The 19,111-nt window shown below is 44.8% G+C and overlaps 2 non-coding genes across 2 annotated transcripts; both read left to right on the top strand.

The window, feature by feature from the left end:
• Positions 1–9,899: 9,899 nt before the first annotated feature.
• Positions 9,900–9,983, top strand: trnap-cgg (transfer RNA proline (anticodon CGG)). The gene is given in 2 exon segments: positions 9,900–9,935; positions 9,948–9,983. It is a non-coding gene; the product is annotated as a tRNA-Pro (tRNA).
• Positions 9,984–16,231: 6,248 nt separating this feature from the next.
• On the top strand, positions 16,232–16,313 carry trnas-uga (transfer RNA serine (anticodon UGA)). The gene has a single exon. It is a non-coding gene; the product is annotated as a tRNA-Ser (tRNA).
• Positions 16,314–19,111: the final 2,798 nt, after the last annotated feature.

A 19,111-nucleotide genomic window follows, 5' to 3' on the forward strand; every position in this document is an offset into this window, starting at 1 on the left:
CCAAACGGATATATGGAGATCGGGAACATGAGGATCGGAAGATGATGAGAGGCATTGATCGTGTGGATAGTCAGAGGCTTTTTCCCAGGGCTGAAATGGTTGCCACAAGAGTACACGGTTTGAAGGTGCTGGGACGTAGGTACAGAGGAGATGTCAGGGGTAAGTTTTTTTTTTTACTCAGAGAGTGGTTAGTGCGTGGAATAAGCTGCCGGCAACAGTGGTGGAGGCGGATACGATTGGGTCTTTTTAAGAGACTTTTGGATAGGTACATGGAGCTTCGAAAAATAGAGGGCTATATGTAAGCCTGGTCATTTCTAAGGTCAGGACATGTTCGGCACAACTTTGTGGGCCGAGGGTCCTGTATTGTGCTGTAGATTTTCTATGTTTTCTATGTTTCTATGGAATGTCTTGCTAGCGTAGACTCTTTTCCCGGGTAATACCTTTTCTCTTCATTGACTGTTCATGGAGTGTCAGGGTTTCCAGTAGGGTGCACACAGGAAGATAGTGTGTAAATCTACGTGCTTTTAGTAGAAATAATAAAAGATACTTGTTGGTAAATACAGATTCTCTGTATCTCATTGATCATTGTTACAAGGGATGATTCTTGTTACAGTGGCGTCCATCATTGACATTGCCCACTAACAGGACGTGCCCTCTACACAGTGTTACCATCGGGAAGGAGATACAGAAGCCTGAAAGCTCACGCTCAGCGATTCAGGAACAGCTTTTTTCCCCGCTGCCACCTGTATCTCAGTTTTGTTTTCTCGATATTTATTTATCCTGTATTTCATTGTACTGCTACCGTAAAGTTAAGAATTTCACGACGTATGTCTGTGATATTAAATCTGGTTCTGATTCTTTAAATGTACCTTTGAAATCTTTGATTCTGATTCAGATGCGGGGGTGGGGGATGTGTTAGATCGAACTTACATTAGTTGAAAGCCGATCAGAACCTCATGTACTGTGCTGTAATATTCTATGTTCTGTGCTCGATCGAGCGTACCGTGTCTTGCAATAGTTAAGTAAGTCGATTAATTATTTAAAGTAATGACGCCTTGCTTTTCCAGACTACTCTCAATGCGTCGGATAATAAAGTGCAGGAGAATTTTTTTTAAAAGAACAATATGCCATAAATATCAGTGCCGACCGCTGGATGATCTCGATAGCTTTGCTCGGAAGGGACACGCCATGTATTATGTAATGAGGAATTGTTCTCGGTGTTCAGACTACGCTGGTCATGGGGTATGAAGGGAAGTATCTGGACAAACAGGAACATTGGCGATAGTCAGTATGGGGCAGTGCGTAGTAGGTCATGTCTAATCAATCTCACAGAGCTTTACGAGGTAGTTACCACGAATGGTGTGGAAGGCAAGGCAGTGGATGCCGTCTAACAGGGACTTCAGCAAGGAATTTGCAAGGATCACTGTGGGAGGATGCTCAAGAAGGTTCAGTCGTTTGGCTTTCACGATGAGGTAGTAAATTAGATTCGCCATTGGGTACGTTACGGAAGCTAGAATGTGGGAATGGATGGTTGCCTTTCTGACTGGGGACCTGTGATAAGTGGAGTGTCCCAAAGATCGTTGCTGTGCCCGTTGTTATTTGTAATCTATATGAACTATCTGGATAATACTGTCGTTAACTTTGCCGACGTATTATTTGCCGATGACACTACCGGTGTAGTTGACAGCGAGGAAGAGTACCGGAGCATGAAGCAGGATCTGGACCAGCTGGAGAGATGGGCTAAAGATGGCCGATCGGATTTAACGCAGACAAGTGTTAGATTTTGCACTTCGAGAGGACCAGCCAGGGTTGGTCTGACACAATGAGAAATAGGGCACTGAGGAGTACGATATAACAAACGAATCTGGGAATGCAGGTCCATAATTCAATGAAAGTTGCGGCACAGTTAGACAGGATCGTAAAAGCAGCTTTCCGCACATTGGCCTTCATGGAGCAAAGTACTGAATACAGGAGTTGGGATGTTATGTTGATGCTATTTACGACTCTATTAAGGACTAATTTGGAAAAATAATGTGTACGATTTTGCTCAACTACCGGCTATTGCCGGGACTGGGCTTTTTGAATAAGAAGGAAAGATTACATATGTCAGCACTTTATTCCCGAGCGTGTAGGGGTATTGAGGGGAGATTTGATAGAGGTATACAACAATATAAGGCGGATGGCGAGTATAAATGCAAGCAGGCTTTCTCCACCGCTGTTGGGCAAATACAACTAGAGATCTGGGCGAATGGTGAAATGTGAAATATTTAAGGGAAACATGAGGGAAAACATCTTCACTCAGACAGTGCTGCCAAGGCAAATAGCAATTGTGATTTCGATGTCAATGTTTAAGAGATGATTGGATAAGTACTGGGATATGGATGACCACGGTCCGGGTGAGGTCGATGGCAGTAGGCAGTTTAAATAATTCCTCATTGACTGGACGGGCTGAAGACCCTGTTTCTGTGCAGTGGTTTCCTATGGCTGTCTGACTGGATGTCTGGCAATTTCGTGTCTCACAGCACCGACCAATCTAAAAAGTCGTTGATCCTGTTTTATTCCTCTGTCCTTGCACACACTGAAGCATGGAGACTGAGTTAATGGATGGTTACAGCATAAGAAGATGGAAGCTCTGGAACTTGTTTATTCTGTATTCTCCAATTACCTGCGATGGTTTTAAAGGAAGACAAGTGTGAGCCCGGATACTTCTTTGCTGTCGCTGCGTTTTTAGTTTGTGTAGATTTGTATGATTTATTTTTTAATGATTTCAGAGGGAAAAACGGATTCTACACCGGCCATGTGGATTCAGGGTTAAAGGGATCGAAATATGAGCATATCTACACCAGATACATTAAAACCACAATTTAGAGGTCGATAGGCATTTGGATAAATTGGTGTGTTCTTGAACTGGAAATTAGGAATTGGTATTTTGGAAGAATTGTTCTTTTAATGAGCAGCAAAAACTGCAGCTGAACACTTTGAAATGCTGGTTTTACGTTGTAGGGTTCCACTGGAAAAGATGCTTTGAAGTCATTGTAGCATTTGCCCTGTCATATGTAAATGGCAGGTCAGTTTAGAAATCGCGCTGTTGCAGTCAATAGCTCAGCGATTTGCTTCTGTCGTCAGCCCTAATTCCATACATGATCCTGCTGCTGCTGTGTGGTCAGATTAAATCCGTTATTTCCCTCAGCTCTGTTTCTCGGAGCACTGTGACTGCTGACTCCAACTATAGTTGAGAAGTGTGCCGAAATTTCAACCCTCCTTGCGGAACACGGCTGCCCTCTGTCTTCCAGCCGGAATGCACTCTAATCATCTGCCTTCCGTTTGTAAGCCAATTCTGAACCAACCAGTCACGTTTCCCTGGATCCGTTGCCTCCTGACTTTCTGACTGAGTCCACTATGTGGAAATGATCAAACGCCTGACCAAAATTAATATGTAACATGTTGACTCGCCGTAGCCAGACTATGTTTCTCCAAATACTTATAAATTCCCTCTACAATAATCGTTTCCAACAGTTTACCCACTACTGACGTAAGACCTGGTCTACAATTCCAAGGATTATCGTTAATATTTTTCTACAACAAAAGAATACCATTTGGCACATTCCAGTCATCTGGTTCCGTGGACAGTGAAGACAGAAATATCCTGTCCAAAAGCTTACCAATCCCTTCACTTGCTTTCCCAAATTCCATAGAACATAGAATAGTACAGCACATTACAGGCCCTTCGGCCCGCAATGTTGTGCCAACCCTCAAACCCTGCCTTCCATACAATCCCCCAACTTAAATCTCTCCATATGCCTATCTAGTAGTCTCTTAAATTTGACAAGTGTATCTGCCTTCATCACTGACTCAGACAGTGTATTCCACGCACCAACCACTCTCTGAGTAAAACACCTTCCTCTAATATCCCCCTTGAACTTCCCACCCCTTACCTTAAAGCCATGTCCTCTTGTACTGAGTAGTGGTGCCCTGGGGAAGAGGCGCTGGCTGTCCACTCTGCCAGTGCCTCTTAATATCCTGTACACTTCTATCATGTCTCCTCTCATCCTCCTTCTCTCCAAAGAGTGAAGCACTAGCTCCCTTAATCTCTGATCATAATCCATACTCTCTAAACGAGGTAGCATTCTGGTAAATCTCCTGGAGTATATCCCTTCCGACACCAGGGAATCATGTATCATAATATTTTCCAAGTTTCCAGCGCTTCCTCTTTCATAGCGTCGGCATGTTCAAGTATATCTGCCTTTTGACGCTGTGTTCACATTGATCAATGTATTCAGTAAGGAGCCTCACTGCCTCCTTTGACTCCAGATACGTTACCTCGGTTTTCTCTGATCTACCCACACTCTCTCCAGACTCCGCCTGTTCTTCACAGTGCAACTCGCCAAGGCCTTCTCAACTCCCCTTCTACCTCTTCTAAGTCCGTTGTTGAATTCTTTCCTGTCTGCCTTGTGACTCGAGACAGCCTTACCTGATTCTTTCTTCCTAATCTATAAGTATCGTTCTTTCTTCCTTTTGACGAGTTGTTCCAACTTTCTTGTCTCCCAGGGTTACTTTACACTGTCATCCTTTCCCTGCGTCACTGAGACAAGCCTATACTGAGCTCCATGTAAGTGCTCCCTAAACAATCCCCACATATGTCGTGCGCATTTCCTTGATTCCATCATTTCCCAATTTACCTTCTCAAGTCCCTGCAAGGTAGCGCCATGCATCGCTGACCCTCCCATGCTCTCTTGTCCCATTCCTGTGCAAGGTGAATGGAGGGGAATTCTGCACTATCGTCTGCAATTTTGACCAACGGAGAGATGTGTCACCCGATCCGTTTCCTTTCCTAATATTAGATCCGGTATGGACTGTTCGCAAGTCCTCCTTTCTTCATATAGTGACATGAATCCTTCCTGGACACAACTGAGAAATTATGCCATACCGAAACCCCTTACCCTGGGAAGGTTCCAAAGAATGTTGGAGATGTTTCATTTCCCCGTGTCAACAACTTGGTACATGTCCAAATTCTGTTTCCCTCACTGTTCCCGTCGCGTTTCTTTTTCTAAATCTCGTGGGCGGCTGTACAGAATACGACAATTGGGTTGATTTATGTTTCTGTGTTCGTCTCACAGTCCATTAACAAAAGTACGCTCCACGTTGTCCTCCCTTTCTATATCTGCGATCCAGTCCCTGGTTACCAATCGTGTGCTTTACTTGTCACTGGCCATTTTGAAACATCTAAAACCCGGAATGCCCTGAAGCCATCCCTGCCCTTGTAACAGTCGGGTGTCTGTGATAGTTTGGAACATAATTTAACCAATGTAACAATCACACCAGCAGCATTGAACGTTTGCATTGCTACCTACCTGAACTGTATGAAACAAGCAATCTTCCGCCAACTATGCAATTTCCGGATGACCAGGCATATGATTGTTTGAATTAATGACATATTTGCCAAACCTGATCATCTAAAAGGGCTTTATTTGAAAACTCCGCGGTATTGTCGTTAGACGCGGGCGTTATCTACACAGATGGCCATTTAATGTAAACACATACGCCATTCCATTCCTCAGCTCCTCTCTGAATTTCCTCTGTGTCAGTGTATAGATACAAGTATTGGTGCACATGCTGAGAATCTGTAACATGTACCCAAATTGTATGCCGGGGAACTCAAATATCTGTCCTCGTAAAAATAGTTTTCCTTTTGCCATTTCAGGGAATGAGCGACATAGGGCATCCAAAATAATATGAAATTAGCTGATATAGAAAACAACAAAATCATCGATTTTCTGCGTTTTTCCATCTCGTCATCTTTCTGATTGTCGCTGCTGTGCCGAAGTCCTCTGCGGACTCTATTTGCCACAACGATATATCTTACAGTTAACCCGTTAAACACCAAGATTAAGCCGATTGGTATCATTGGTGTTAAAATACTCAGCAGTAATTGGTACACTCTCCACGCGGGTGAAGTAGCGTATTCGTATGTGGCGGTGCACCGCCACGGCGTGTTGTCAATGATGACGTAAGGTTCAATGGCAAAGTATAACGGGGCACCTCTCACGCAGCTCACTATAACCACGGTCACGATAACCACCGTTGCTGTTCTCTCGGTGCAGTATCGTTCCCGCAGCTTTCGGCAACATATTGCGATGAAGCGATCGAAGGTAAAACTGACCGTAAACCAAACAGAACAGTCCCGCGTCACAGCCGCCAATACAAGTGTCAGAGCGCACACAGGAGTGATGAGCAGGGATCTGGAATAAATGTGGATATTGTTGGTCTGGTCCACTAAAGCAACAACGATAACCACCATCAGATCCGCTGTCGCCATTCCAACCAGGTAACGGGTGATGCATTTGGAGAGTCCGCATTTTCCCCGAGAAAGGATCACAATCGCCGTTAAATTAACTGCAAGAAATTTGGAAACAAAATAGAAATATTGTCAGCAGCAATTCCCTGAATGCCCCCATTCTACCGATGCTATGCAGGGTATGGTCTGTTTGGAAGTGGAAAGCGGGAATCCAGTTTGTGCGGTCTCCGTCGCTGCACTCCGGCTGGAGGACAGTGACGGATGTGAGTGTCAGTGGATTGGCGACCTACCCACAGTTTAGAGCGAGGCATCCGAGTTCCACGACTCACGTACGTGAGAACAGTTGATCGCCACAACAAACAACACCATTTCCATTATTTGTGGTGCAAGTGCTGACGCCATTATTTGTAGCGGTGGCCAGGTAGCATTAAGGAGAGATAAGACACGAGTTCTCATTTACTGACTGACAGAAGAACAGACCTACGTGTCGAAAATAGACTGGACCGTCATTTAAATAAGCTGCCACATAGTTATAAGATCGAAGTGTCTGCACTGATAGAGACTCGGACCTCGAAAAGCAGAGACCAGCATCATTTCAGAAAGCATAGCGAGGTGAAATTATGAAACAATGTCAATATCGGCATTAGCATAATTGACAAAATAAAAATCATTTCGATCAATGTACCGAGCATTTAAATAAAACAGTCAGATACCTGAATCCTCCATTCAGGAAAGACGTTTCAGCCGATGGTATCTGTACTTTATTACAGTGCGGATACCGTATCAGAGTAAAGGCTGATTTATACCTCTGCGTCAAATGATCGCCGTGGGTACGGCGTATCCGCGTAACCTACACTGTACCCTACGCCCTACTCTACGCCATAGCCTGACGCGCACTTCTCCAAAAATCCAACTGCGCGTCGCGGCGACTCAGACCGCAACAAATATGATTGGTCCGCTTGGTTGCATCGCATTTCCTCCTGTCTGTAGGCATACTGTCAGGTACACTGATGCGAAATTAATCGCTGGAGACGATGAACCAAATCTTCAAATCTACCTACAGACATCCGAAAATAATTGAAATACATTTCTTCGTCCATGTCTCTCAGTGGCTGGACAAGCACAGGAAATTCACCATCCTGCCTCAAACCAGAAGGCCATAACCATAAGACCGTAAGACAAAGGAGCAGAAGTCGGCCGTTCGACCCATCGGGTCTGCACCGCCATTTCATCATCAGCTGATCCAATCTCCCCTTCAGTCCCCTTCAATGGTCATACATACCATCTACTCCGACGTTTTCTCTCTTTTCTGCGTAGCAGTAATTTGAATAAAAGTAACTCTTGCTCAACATTCATCATCTCCAACTCCAACATGATGCGCTCAGTCACCATTGTTTGAAGTACACGAAGAAACTCTACACGGTGTCATTGAAACCTCATCGCCAACTAGCGTTTTGGCGGTGAATTGCAGGTTTAAATGCTCACAACGGCGCAGGCCACTTACGAAGGGTTCGGCGTAGTCTACTACGCAGAAGTATAAATCAGCAAGACGATGGCATAATACATAAAGTGAACAGCTCCGGGATCTTACCGGGCACACCAACCGCTACAAGTGTGGGATAGAAAATAGCCGCGATGTAGTAAATCGCCGCATAGTCCATATTCCGTCAGAAGCAGCGTTCAGTTGCACGGAGCGTTTCAGCTGCTCAGATGGACTGGTGATCGGTTTAGCAGACTTTTATTGAGGTGAGAGCAATTCCACTGAGGCAATTAGCGTAACTATCACGTCAGGGACATTAGTGACAACCAACTGCACGAACACTTACGTTAAAATATTTTTACTCACTCTGTCACCGTGTTATTAATTTGACTCCTCAAGGGACATTGCAATCTATTTACTTTAAAAAAAAATATGAAGTGAATTTTCCATGTTATCTTCCATGATACCTGGCATGAACAATTTAAATGTGATATTTTTATGTCTGTGTTCCCTTTAAAGTTGGCATTCATCTTGAAATCGATTTATTTTGTAACATTTGACGGAGCACATTCGCTTCTGAAATTGAGGGAAGGAGTTTGTTCTGGCGGGTGAAATGGAGAACACTTCTTTGTTAAAAGGGAATATACATCAGTTCTTTTCTTTCGTTTGTTCCAGTCATTCCGGGCGGGGTGGGTGATGGAATAAACAATGACAGCTGACATGTGTTACAATAACACTGCATTTATATTCCTCCAAACACATTAAAAGATCCACAACGATATTCCAGAGACCTGTGATCAAAAAGGGAGAGTGTCTTCGGGAAATTAGCGAGGGCTGTGGGCAGTTTGAAGAACAATATTTTCCAGCGCACACATCGATCGTTTGGCAGGAACCTGATCTCTCTATTGACTTGACCAACCCATACCCGTGACTTACGATGCAATCGATTTAACTTTAAAAATATTTGACTTTGAAGACTGAGAAGGTGAAAAAAGCACTCTACCACCACTGAGAAGAACTTAGACATTTTATTTATTAATTTGTTGAATAATTGTCATCACCGGATATCTCGCTGCACTGGCGAACTGTTCTATGAATTTCCACTGAATTCCCCGCAAATAAACATGTTTGTGCAGCAACTTCACACCATCAGCATGTATCCGGAGTGTTCAACATTTTCCAAGCCTTGGAGGAGTCCGAGCTAAAACGTACGCGGGGGAGGCAATGACGGGAGAATGAGACCACAGTGGACAGCGGAGTGGAGACACACGGGGAAGAGAGACATGGGTAGAGAAACTGAGATAAAAACGTGCAAGAGACGGAGGATCAGCGAGATAAGGGAACGCGAAAGAAGTAGAGACGTGAGGGAAAAGAAATTTCAAGGAAGCAGACACTTTGGTTTTAAAGACAATGGCGGAGAATGGTTGGTTGTAGAGAGACTGGGAGTAGGTGAAAGAGTTATAGAGTGAGAGAGGGAGCAGAGGAAAGAGGCTGGGAAAAAAGAGAGACTAGTGGAAGAGAGTCTTGTAGAGATGGGGAGAGGCACGGGGAGCGAAAGAGAGAAGCGCAGGAAGAAAGAGAGAGACTGGGAGAAAGACGGGAGAGAGGAAGAGGTTGAGAAGGAGCGAGTGTCAAGTGCAAGACAAGAGGGGGATAACGGTAGAAGGAGAGTGACGAGGAGAGAAACCAGAAGCGTGGCTACCCTGGTGTCAGTTCTTATTGTGTGTCATTTATCAAACGTCTCCTCTGCTCATGGAGCAAATACTTCTGTAAGCCCGCCTGAAATAATTGTAATTATCCAAATTCCACTAGTCGCCGTGGCAGGGTATTACTGAGCAGCAGCGCCTGTGCAAGAAAATATGCTCGGAATTGAGTTTTCAACAAGTGTCCCTTGTTTGGGTCCTTTCCATTGGCAAATGCATTCTAACGTGCATTACATCAGAGTCCGTTATATTCTTATTTAGACTGAATCACGTAACGAATACTCTTGTAATCTCAAAGGAATACGGGCCCAACATATTTCGACATCAGGCTCTCCTCTCAACAACGGAGAGGACAATGGGTTTTCTACCAATTAACTTCAAATGGCTTCGGAGTTCAGTTGTGACGCAATCTGCGAATGCGGGCTCGTTGGTCTAGTGGTATGATTCTCGCTTCGGGTGAAAAAGCATATGCGAGAGGTCCCGGGTTCAAGTCCCGGACGAGCCCCGTTATTGGATATTATCAGCGATTTGCTTTACGATTTTTTTGCATTGACACACGAGATAATTGGCAATATCAAACAGAAACTCTGAAGAAGAAATTGGAAATAGTTTTCAAGGCAGATAAGTTTGAAGTGTCACATTTTGGAATGTCAAACCAGCTGAGTATTTATTCTAGGAATGATAGAGCACCGGGGAGAGCAAATCTGCAGGGAGAGAGAGTCGGAGAAGGACATAGTTTGCTGAAACCCGTCTCATGTGCAGAGAGACTGTGGGAAAGGTGTTCGGCACGCTGGCCTCAGGAAGTCAGTGTAGGAGTTGGGAGACTGTGTTGCTGTTACACTCTGTTGTGGAAATACGTGTAAAATGGAAACAGCGCAGCAGTCTTTGGAAAACGATGGGTCTGCATGCTGATGAGCGCTGTAGACATTCATGTGGAAGAACAAGAAACTGGCAAGTGAACTTATATAGTTTAACCTCTTCCCTTTTTCCGACCAGGACACAAGTGCCTCTAACTTGTATATAATATCGGCTTTTACACTTCATAGGGTTGCGAATCGGTGCGGGCAGAAATTAGGTGACAAGTGAAACTGCTCACTCCGGTCACATTGTTGTGCCAAACGCTTGGGATTTCGAGAGCTGGAATTTTACCACTGAACTCATTTTCTGCTGATCCAGATTGAGAGTCTCAGTTCCGATCTTCACCAACATCTGTCTTACGGATGTGACTTACTTCAGAATCAGAATCAGATTCAGGTTTAATATCTCGGACAGATGTCGAGAAATCTGTTAAATTAGCGGCAGCAGTGCAATCAATACATGATACATATAGAAATAAAAATCAAACATTCAATTACAGTAAATATATGTATATTAAATTGTTGAATTAAAAATAGAGAAAAACAGATAAAAGAGTGATGCAGTGTTCATAGGTTCAATGTCCATTTAGACATTGGATGGCGGAGGGGAAGAATTGGTTCCTGAATCGCTGAGTGTGTGGCTTTAAGCTTCTGTACCTCCTTCCTGATGGTAACAGTGAGAAGAGGAATGTCCTGGGTGATGAGGTCCTTAATGATGGTCGCCGCCTCTCTGAGGCACTGCTACATGAAGATGTTCTGGACACAACGGAGGCCTGTCCCCAGGGCGGAGCTGACTGATTTCATAACTTACTGCCAGTCTCGCCGCTGGCTTTCAGGGGCAGCGATGAAGATCCTCCATCCCTGTCAGTCGGCGATGTTCAGGGATTCATTCATCGTGTCAGTAGCGTCCTCTCGGTTTGCGCAATTCCCTGCCAAGTCCCAGGTAGCGATTCAGAAATACCGACGGATGCTTCATTTTCGTTTCACTGAGGTTTTCTTTGACCAGTTCGGCTTGATATCTCTGAGCTGAACCCTCGAATTTGTGGGAGTGGGTGAACACTTTCAGTCTGCCCTCTACCATTTGATTTGTTTGGCATGAGTGACCCTGCCAAGAGCCAAAGCATTAACTCCTAACTCCAGCCAGCTTCGCTCTCCAGGTTACTGAGCCAGGCAAGCCTTCACACCGCGACTAGGTTGTGTTCTGTTTGGAGTCTATGGATGTGATCACTAATTACAAGCCAACCCTGAGACGAATACCAGGAATGTCTGACAACATACCGAGCTGAAACCAATCACGTGAAAGTGACAGTCTCAGCCCATCCTGAGTTTGCAGTGAAAGGTGCAAACCCTTTCTGAAGAGTGTCGTTCCCCGTGAAGCCGCTGTTTGCTCCATTCTGTAGATACTGAACCATTTCAGCAATGACCAAGGACAGATTACACCGGGTACTCCGGAGGAACAGCCATTGCGTTGACTGAACTGCTGATCAATGACTGGGACGGGTGAAGCACCGAGTAGGCGGTAAAGTTCCCTGCTACCCATACTGCACTCGGAACTTGAAGGAACACATAGTTTACGTTCACTGTGCAGGTAATCCCGTTTCTAATGACACCAACAGGCGTTTCAGCATCAGATGGATATGCTGGTTGGGTGGAGTCGAAGCAACAGCCTTCTCATCAATTTTAGTACAACCATGGTGCAATTGTACTCCTGGGAGAATGTGTCAGGTGAACAAATGTGTCAGTGAGGTGAACCTCACTGGAAGTTCATAAGGGTGAAGATCTTTAGGTTCCTGGGTGTCGACATCTCAGCGGATCCATCCTGGTCCCAACATGCTGACGCGGTGACTGTGCAGACGTCGTAATTGTTCATTAACGAGATTTAGAGTGCTGTCAAAGAATCAGATGAATTTCTACGGACGTACGTGGACAGCATTGTCAGTCGTTGCGTCACGGTCTGGTGTGGGGCGGGGTTCCGATGCACAGGATCGAAAGAAGGTGCAGAGAACTGTAGTGGCGGACACGCCTCGACACTATCGAGGATATGTTCGCAATATGGTGCCAAAAGAAGGCTGTGTGCATCATTCAGGACCTTCGTCAGACCAAACATGCCCTCTACATATTTCTACCCACGCGGGTGGGGAGTGGGGGAGTGTGGCGTGGGGTGGTGGATGTAGAGGAGTCTGAAAATAGAAAATCACATTTTTATCAAGAGCCACTTCTTCCACTCAATTTAGTCGTTTCTCAACACATGAACACATGAACTCTCCTAGACAATTCCCTTTTATAATTTCTATTATTTTATTTATCACAATTTATAGTGCTGTACAGAAAATAAAAATAATGCTTAGTGAGAGATAACATAGGATCAGAGGATGAGAGTTAAATACAGTCCTCTAGCAGTCGACGTTAAGTACAAATGACAACCGGAGCTGCACAAGGCATGTGAAAATGGCAATATTACGATTGTCACTGTAGGATCTCAATATGTAGGTAGTTTGAGAAAGTTCAGTTGTCGCTGGATACTCAGAGAGGGAATTTGTGTAATGACTTCTGAATGGATTTTTAGAGTATGTTTTGGTCGAGCCCATTAGAAAAAGGCAATTGGGTTTGTGTACTGTGTTGTGTTTTGACCAGGTAGGTTAAGATACAGGAATGCTTGAGAGGCAGTGATTGTAATATGATCTAATTTATCCTGCAGTCTGAGAGCGAGAAGATAAAATCAGAGTTATGAGTATTTCATGCAGTAAGTGGAACTGTAGTAATACGAGTGAGGAGAATATAAAGGTTCAAAGGGTTAATTTTATTGTCAAAGTCCGCAGGTACAATACAACTCTGAGATTTGTCTGCTCCAGACAGCAAATAAATACCGAGAGACCATCGGTTTTCATGAAAGGACAAACATCAACACCGGCACGAGAAAAGAAAAGAAACAAATCTCGCAGTTCACAAATTGCCTACACCCCGCAGAAAAAAAATTAACGACAATACAAGTACCCGAACACGTCACTCGCAGAAATAAAGTCAGGAGTGATTACAGCCCGCAACCCCCTCACTCGCATGGAAAAACAAAGTCAACAACAGTCGCCGACCCCGTCACTCCCAGAAATAAAGTCAGGGATGATAACAGCCCTCGACCCCCTCACTCGCATGGAAAACAACGGCAAAACAGTCGCCGACCACGTCACTCGCAGAAATAAAATCAGGGACCATAATAGTCCTCGACCCCGTTACCGGCAGAAAATAGCAGGGAACTAAGTCTGGAGCCGTCCAGGAGGTTTGGAAAGGGACTCTAGCATAGCTGACGGAAAATCCACAATAGCGAGTGTTTTTGGGGGGGGGGGGGGTCAATTGGAAAGGTGCATCCCAAATAAGAATAAATATTCGAAAGGGAGGATGAGGCAACCATGGCTGATACTGGAAAGTAAAGACAGCATGAAGGCAAAAGTGAGGGCTTATCATACAACAAGCATTAGTAGGAAGCCGGAGGTTTGGAACCCTTTAAAATGGCTAATAATAGAGAAAATACCATTTTTTCAGACATATGAAGATTACAGAGGATGCGAGAGTGGATATCAGAAAGCTGGAAAATGACGTGGAAGAAGCGGTAAGGGGGAGAAAGAGAAGGCGGACGAACTGAATGAATATTTTGCGCCAGGCTGCTCTGTGGAAGACTCCAGCATAATGGCACCGAGAAACACGTGTCAGAGGGCATCAGTGAGAGAGGATGCTGTGACCTGGAGAAGGTGCCTGTGAAGCTGAAAGGTCTGAAGTTAGATGTCATCGGGACCAGCTGGACTACACCCCGGGGTTCTGAAAGTGGTAACTGGAGAGATTCTGTAAGCGCTCCTTCACGTATCATTATATGTAGACCAGCTCTATGACAAAGAAAGCCCAGCAGTGTCTCTACTTTATTGCGAAGGCTGCCAACCCCCATCCTCATCACATTCTACAGGGGTTGTATTGAGAGCATCCTGAGCAGCTGCATCACTGCCTGGTTCGGAAATTGCAGCATCTCAGATCGCAAGACCCTGCAGCGGATCGTAAGGTCATATAAGAAGATCATCGGGGTCTGTCTTCCCGCCATTGCGGACATTTACACTACACGCTACATCTGCAAAGCAAACAGCATCATGAAGGACCACACTCCCCCTTCATACGAACTCTTCTCCCACCAGCCGTCTGTGAAAAGGCACCGAAGCATTTGGGTTCTCACAACCAGACGATGTAACAGTTTCTTCCCCCAAGCTATCAGACTCCTCAATACCCAGAACCTGGACTGTACGCCTTACTGCCCTATTGTCTTGTTTATTATTTATTGCAATGCCTGCACTGTTTTGTGCACTATATGCAGTCCTGGGTAGGTCTGCAGTCCAGTGTATTTTTTTTCTGTGTTGTTTTTTTACGTAGCTTTCTCTAGCTCTTGTGCTGTGTCATGTAACACCATGGTCCTGAAAAACGTTGTCTCGTTTTTACTATGTACTGTACCAGCAGTTATTGTCGAAATGACAATTAAGAAGTGACTTGACTTGATATTCTAGAATAGATCCTGATGGTTGGAAAACTGAGATTGTCACTCCACTCTGAAGGAAGTTAGGCTAAAGAAAGGAAAATATAAGAAATGTAGTCTGACTTCAACGTGTTCAAAAACTCAAAAGATTCGAAGCACATTGAAGATCAAAGACAGTTGAGGAGAAAGGGCGGAGATTTGTCAAATAGATCATCGTGTGGTACGGTGATGCCCCTTGGAAGAAAGGATAAAAAAGTCTCTGAATGGGGATGTTTTTCAGAAATCAGAGTTGCCAAGATACCTTGTGCAATATTCCCTAAATGTTTACTTCCAGGCTGACTCAGTGGTGAAGGAATGCAAATACAATTTTAACATTCATTTCAGGAGGAGTAGAATATAAAATAACAATGTAATGTTGTTATTACATTACAACATTACATTACATTACAATGTCGACTGTACTTCCTTAGAAGGTTGGCGTCATTCAATGTCTGTAGTGAGATGCTGAAGATGTTCTATAGGTCAGTTGTGGAGAGCGCCCTCTTCTTTGTGGTGGCGTGTTGGGGAGGAAGCATTAAGAAGAGGGACGCCTCACGTCTTAATAAGCTGGTAAGGAAGGCGGGCTCTGTCGTGGGCAAAGTACTGGAGAGTTTAACATCGGTAGCTGAGCGAAGGGCGCTGAGTAGGCTACGGTCAATTATGGAAAACCCTGAACATCCTCTACATAGCACCATCCAGAGACAGAGAAGTAGTTTCAACGACAGGTTACTATCGATGCAATGCTCCTCAAACAGGATGAAGAGGTCAATACTCCCCAATGCCATTAGGCTTTACAATTCTACCGCCAGGACTTAAGAACTATTAAAAAGCTATTATAAATGCTTTTTGAGAGAGTGATTTAGATGCATATCATATTTTTACTGAGTTAAGTATTGTATGTAATTAGTTCTGCTACAACAAGTGTATGGGACATTGGAAAAAAATGTTGAATTTCCCCATGGGGATGAATAAAGTATCTATCTATCTATCTATCTATCTATCTATCTATCTATCTATCTATCTATCTATCTATCTATCTATCTATCTATCTATCTATCTATCTATCTATCTATCTATATGTCCGTCATTATAAACCAAATTTTGATCCTGATCTTTATCCCTAATACTGGAAATCTCCTTCATTTTCGATACTGACGGCAGTGTTACCCATCCACACCCCGTTCTGACCTAACGGTGTTGAAACAAATTCCACAGCTGTCCAATTATACTCTTTGTATTGGAATAATGATTCACTTTTTCCATTACTAAACAGAAATCAAGTAAAATCCTCACTTCAGGGGCAGTGCTACGGTGGGTGCTGAACATTGATGCGATGCTGAACATTCTTCAGCTGCGATGGCCGAGTGGTTAAGGCGTTGGACTTGAAATCCAATGGGGATTCTCCACGCAGGTTCGAACCCTGCTCGCAGCGCTCACACCAACAATCCCTCTACCAATAAAATTTAACACCCTCTGTGTTCAGTTGAGAACTGCGTATTTTAATACTCTTCAACACAATTCAATACAATGCATTTCTATCTCATTTGTTCATTTGTTCAATGTTCATTTCTATTCCGACTCTGATCAATCCCCTCGAGGCAGCTTAAACTCTCTGCCGTTCGGCGTTTTACTGTCTTGTAAAACTAAAAGAATCAAACACCGAGATTCAGCGTCAGTGTAAAGAAGTGGACTCTGTCCTTTCGCTCTACGATTCGCATGGCGAGGTATTTTCATCCTCTGTCAGATTCTAATCTCACTCAATTCCTGTGTTACTGTAGTTGTGGCAGAGTCCACCCGAGAGCAGTAGCGTCTCCCTCAGCTGTAACTAGAGCTTTCCCCTGATCAAATCTCCGGTACGTCTCTGCAGCTGGAGATGTTGGAGATCACGGGCAGCAAGCGGTAGAAGCGAGCAATGTATGGCGAATGACCCACAGTGTCATTGACTACAGATCCCCAATCCCTGAGATTCGACGTAGTACAGTTCCCGGCAGTGAGACCATTCGTCAGGCCGACCCACAGTGTCATTGACTACAGATCCCCAATCAGTGAGATTCGATGTAGTACAGTTCCCGGCAGTGAGACCATTCGTCAGGCCGACCCACAGTGTCATTGACTACAGATCCCCAATCAGTGAGATTCGATGTAGTACAGTTCCCGGCAGTGAGACCATTCGTCAGGCCGACCCACAGTGTCATTGACTACAGATCCCAAATCCCTGAGATTCGATGTAGTACAGTTCCCGGCAGTGAGACCATTCGTCAGGCCGACCCACAGTGTCATTGACTACAGATCCCCAGTCCCTGAGATTCGATTTAGTACAGTTCCCGGCCGTGAGACCATTCGTCAGGCCGACCCACAGTGTCATTGACTACAGATCCCCAATCCCTGAGATTCGATGTAATACAGTTCTCGGCAGTGAGACCATTCGTCAGGCCGACCCACAGTGTCATTGACTACAGATCCCCAATCCCTGAGATTCGATGTAATACAGTTCTCGGCAGTGAGACCATTCGTCAGGCCGACCCACAGTGTCATTGACTACAGATACCCGATCCCTGAGATTCGATGTAGTACAGTTCCCGGCAGTGAGACCATTCGTCAGGCCGACCCACAGTGTCATTGACTACAGATCCCCGATCCCTGAGATTCGATGTAGTACAGTTCCCGGCAGTGAGACCATTCGTCAGGCCGACCCACAGTGTCATTGACTACAGATCCCCAATCAGTGAGATTCGATGTAGTACAGTTCCCGACAGTGAGACCATTCGTCAGGCCGACCCATAGTGTCATTGACTACAGATCCCCAATCCCTGAGATTCGATGTAGTACAGTTCCCGGCAGTGAGACCATTCGTCAGGCCGACCCACAGTGTCATTGACTACAGATCCCCGATCCCTGAGATTCGATGTAGTACAGTTCCCGGCAGTGAGACCATTCGTCAGGCCGACCCACAGTGTCATTGACTACAGATCCCCAATCCCTGAGATTCGATGTAGTACAGTTCCCGGCAGTGAGACCATTCGTCAGGCCGACCCACAGTGTCATTGACTACAGATCCCCAATCCCTGAGATTCGATGCAGTACAGTTCCCGGCAGTGAGACCATTCGTCAGGCCGACGCACAGTGTCATTGACTACAGATCCCCAATCCCTGAGATTCGATGTAGTACAGTTCCCTGCAGTGAGACCATTCGTCAGGCCGACTTTATTTAATTCATAATCCGGTCCTGGCATTTTAAATCGTCGTTCTGTATGCAGGTCTGCCAGGAGACCAGTTCCATGAGTTTAAATTCTTATGAACAGAAAAGTCCGAAATGTTACTTCCACTATAATGAGACAATGACAATTACAGATGGCTTCCGTCCGGTTATCCCATATGATCATGGCTGCTCTTCCCCACGTTTCATCTTCTTTGGCTGTTTCACAACCACCGATATCTTCAATACTTCAAAAAAAAGCTCCCATATCCCATTTAAATCAGCCTCCCTGTGCTGTAGCATCCACAACCCTGTCTCGTCGAGTAGTTTATGGTATCAGGAAGGTACGCACAGATATTCCGGTTTAGCTCGGGTTTAAACGATAATTCCTCATCCTGGAAACTTTCCTCCACTGCACATCGATCGCCTTAGATTCAGTCCTAATTCTGTATTCAGTGTTTACAGTTTGAACTTCCGTTGTTCGTTAAAGAACATACATTTATCACGGGAGGCAAGTCAGTCAAATTGTTCCCTGTTTCTCCAGTGCGACTGTACCCGTCAGAAAATAAACAGTGTAATATTACCGTCACCACATCAGCGCCAACCTCAGAAATCCGCACAAATATATTACAATGCTTTCTCTATTTCTAATTTCCAACCGAGTTGCAATAACCTACAATCTGCAGTTGCCTTGCAAAATACCTGATCCACCCATCTGCTCGCCATCTTTGTTTCGTGAACAGTTTCCTTTAACAGTCTCAACGCAACCGATCGTCCTTTATTTAATACCAATCCAAACGAAGTACACCACCTCATACATTCCTGCAATAAACACTTTTGTCCAGCTTGTGCCCTCACTGACCGAACCAATTGCATCCTGAATATTCTCATTGTAACCCGTTGTCCGGCTATGTCACGTCATCTGCCTCACACAGTAAGGGCAGCTCATTAATGAGAGATGATAATAGACCGTCATGAAACTGCCGATGAAAATTCTTCCAATCTGCAAAGGAGCAACGTCGACACAGATGGTA

Source organism: Hemitrygon akajei, unplaced genomic scaffold (genome assembly GCF_048418815.1).
Source record: "Hemitrygon akajei unplaced genomic scaffold, sHemAka1.3 Scf000113, whole genome shotgun sequence".
Classification (NCBI taxonomy): domain Eukaryota; kingdom Metazoa; phylum Chordata; class Chondrichthyes; order Myliobatiformes; family Dasyatidae; genus Hemitrygon; species Hemitrygon akajei.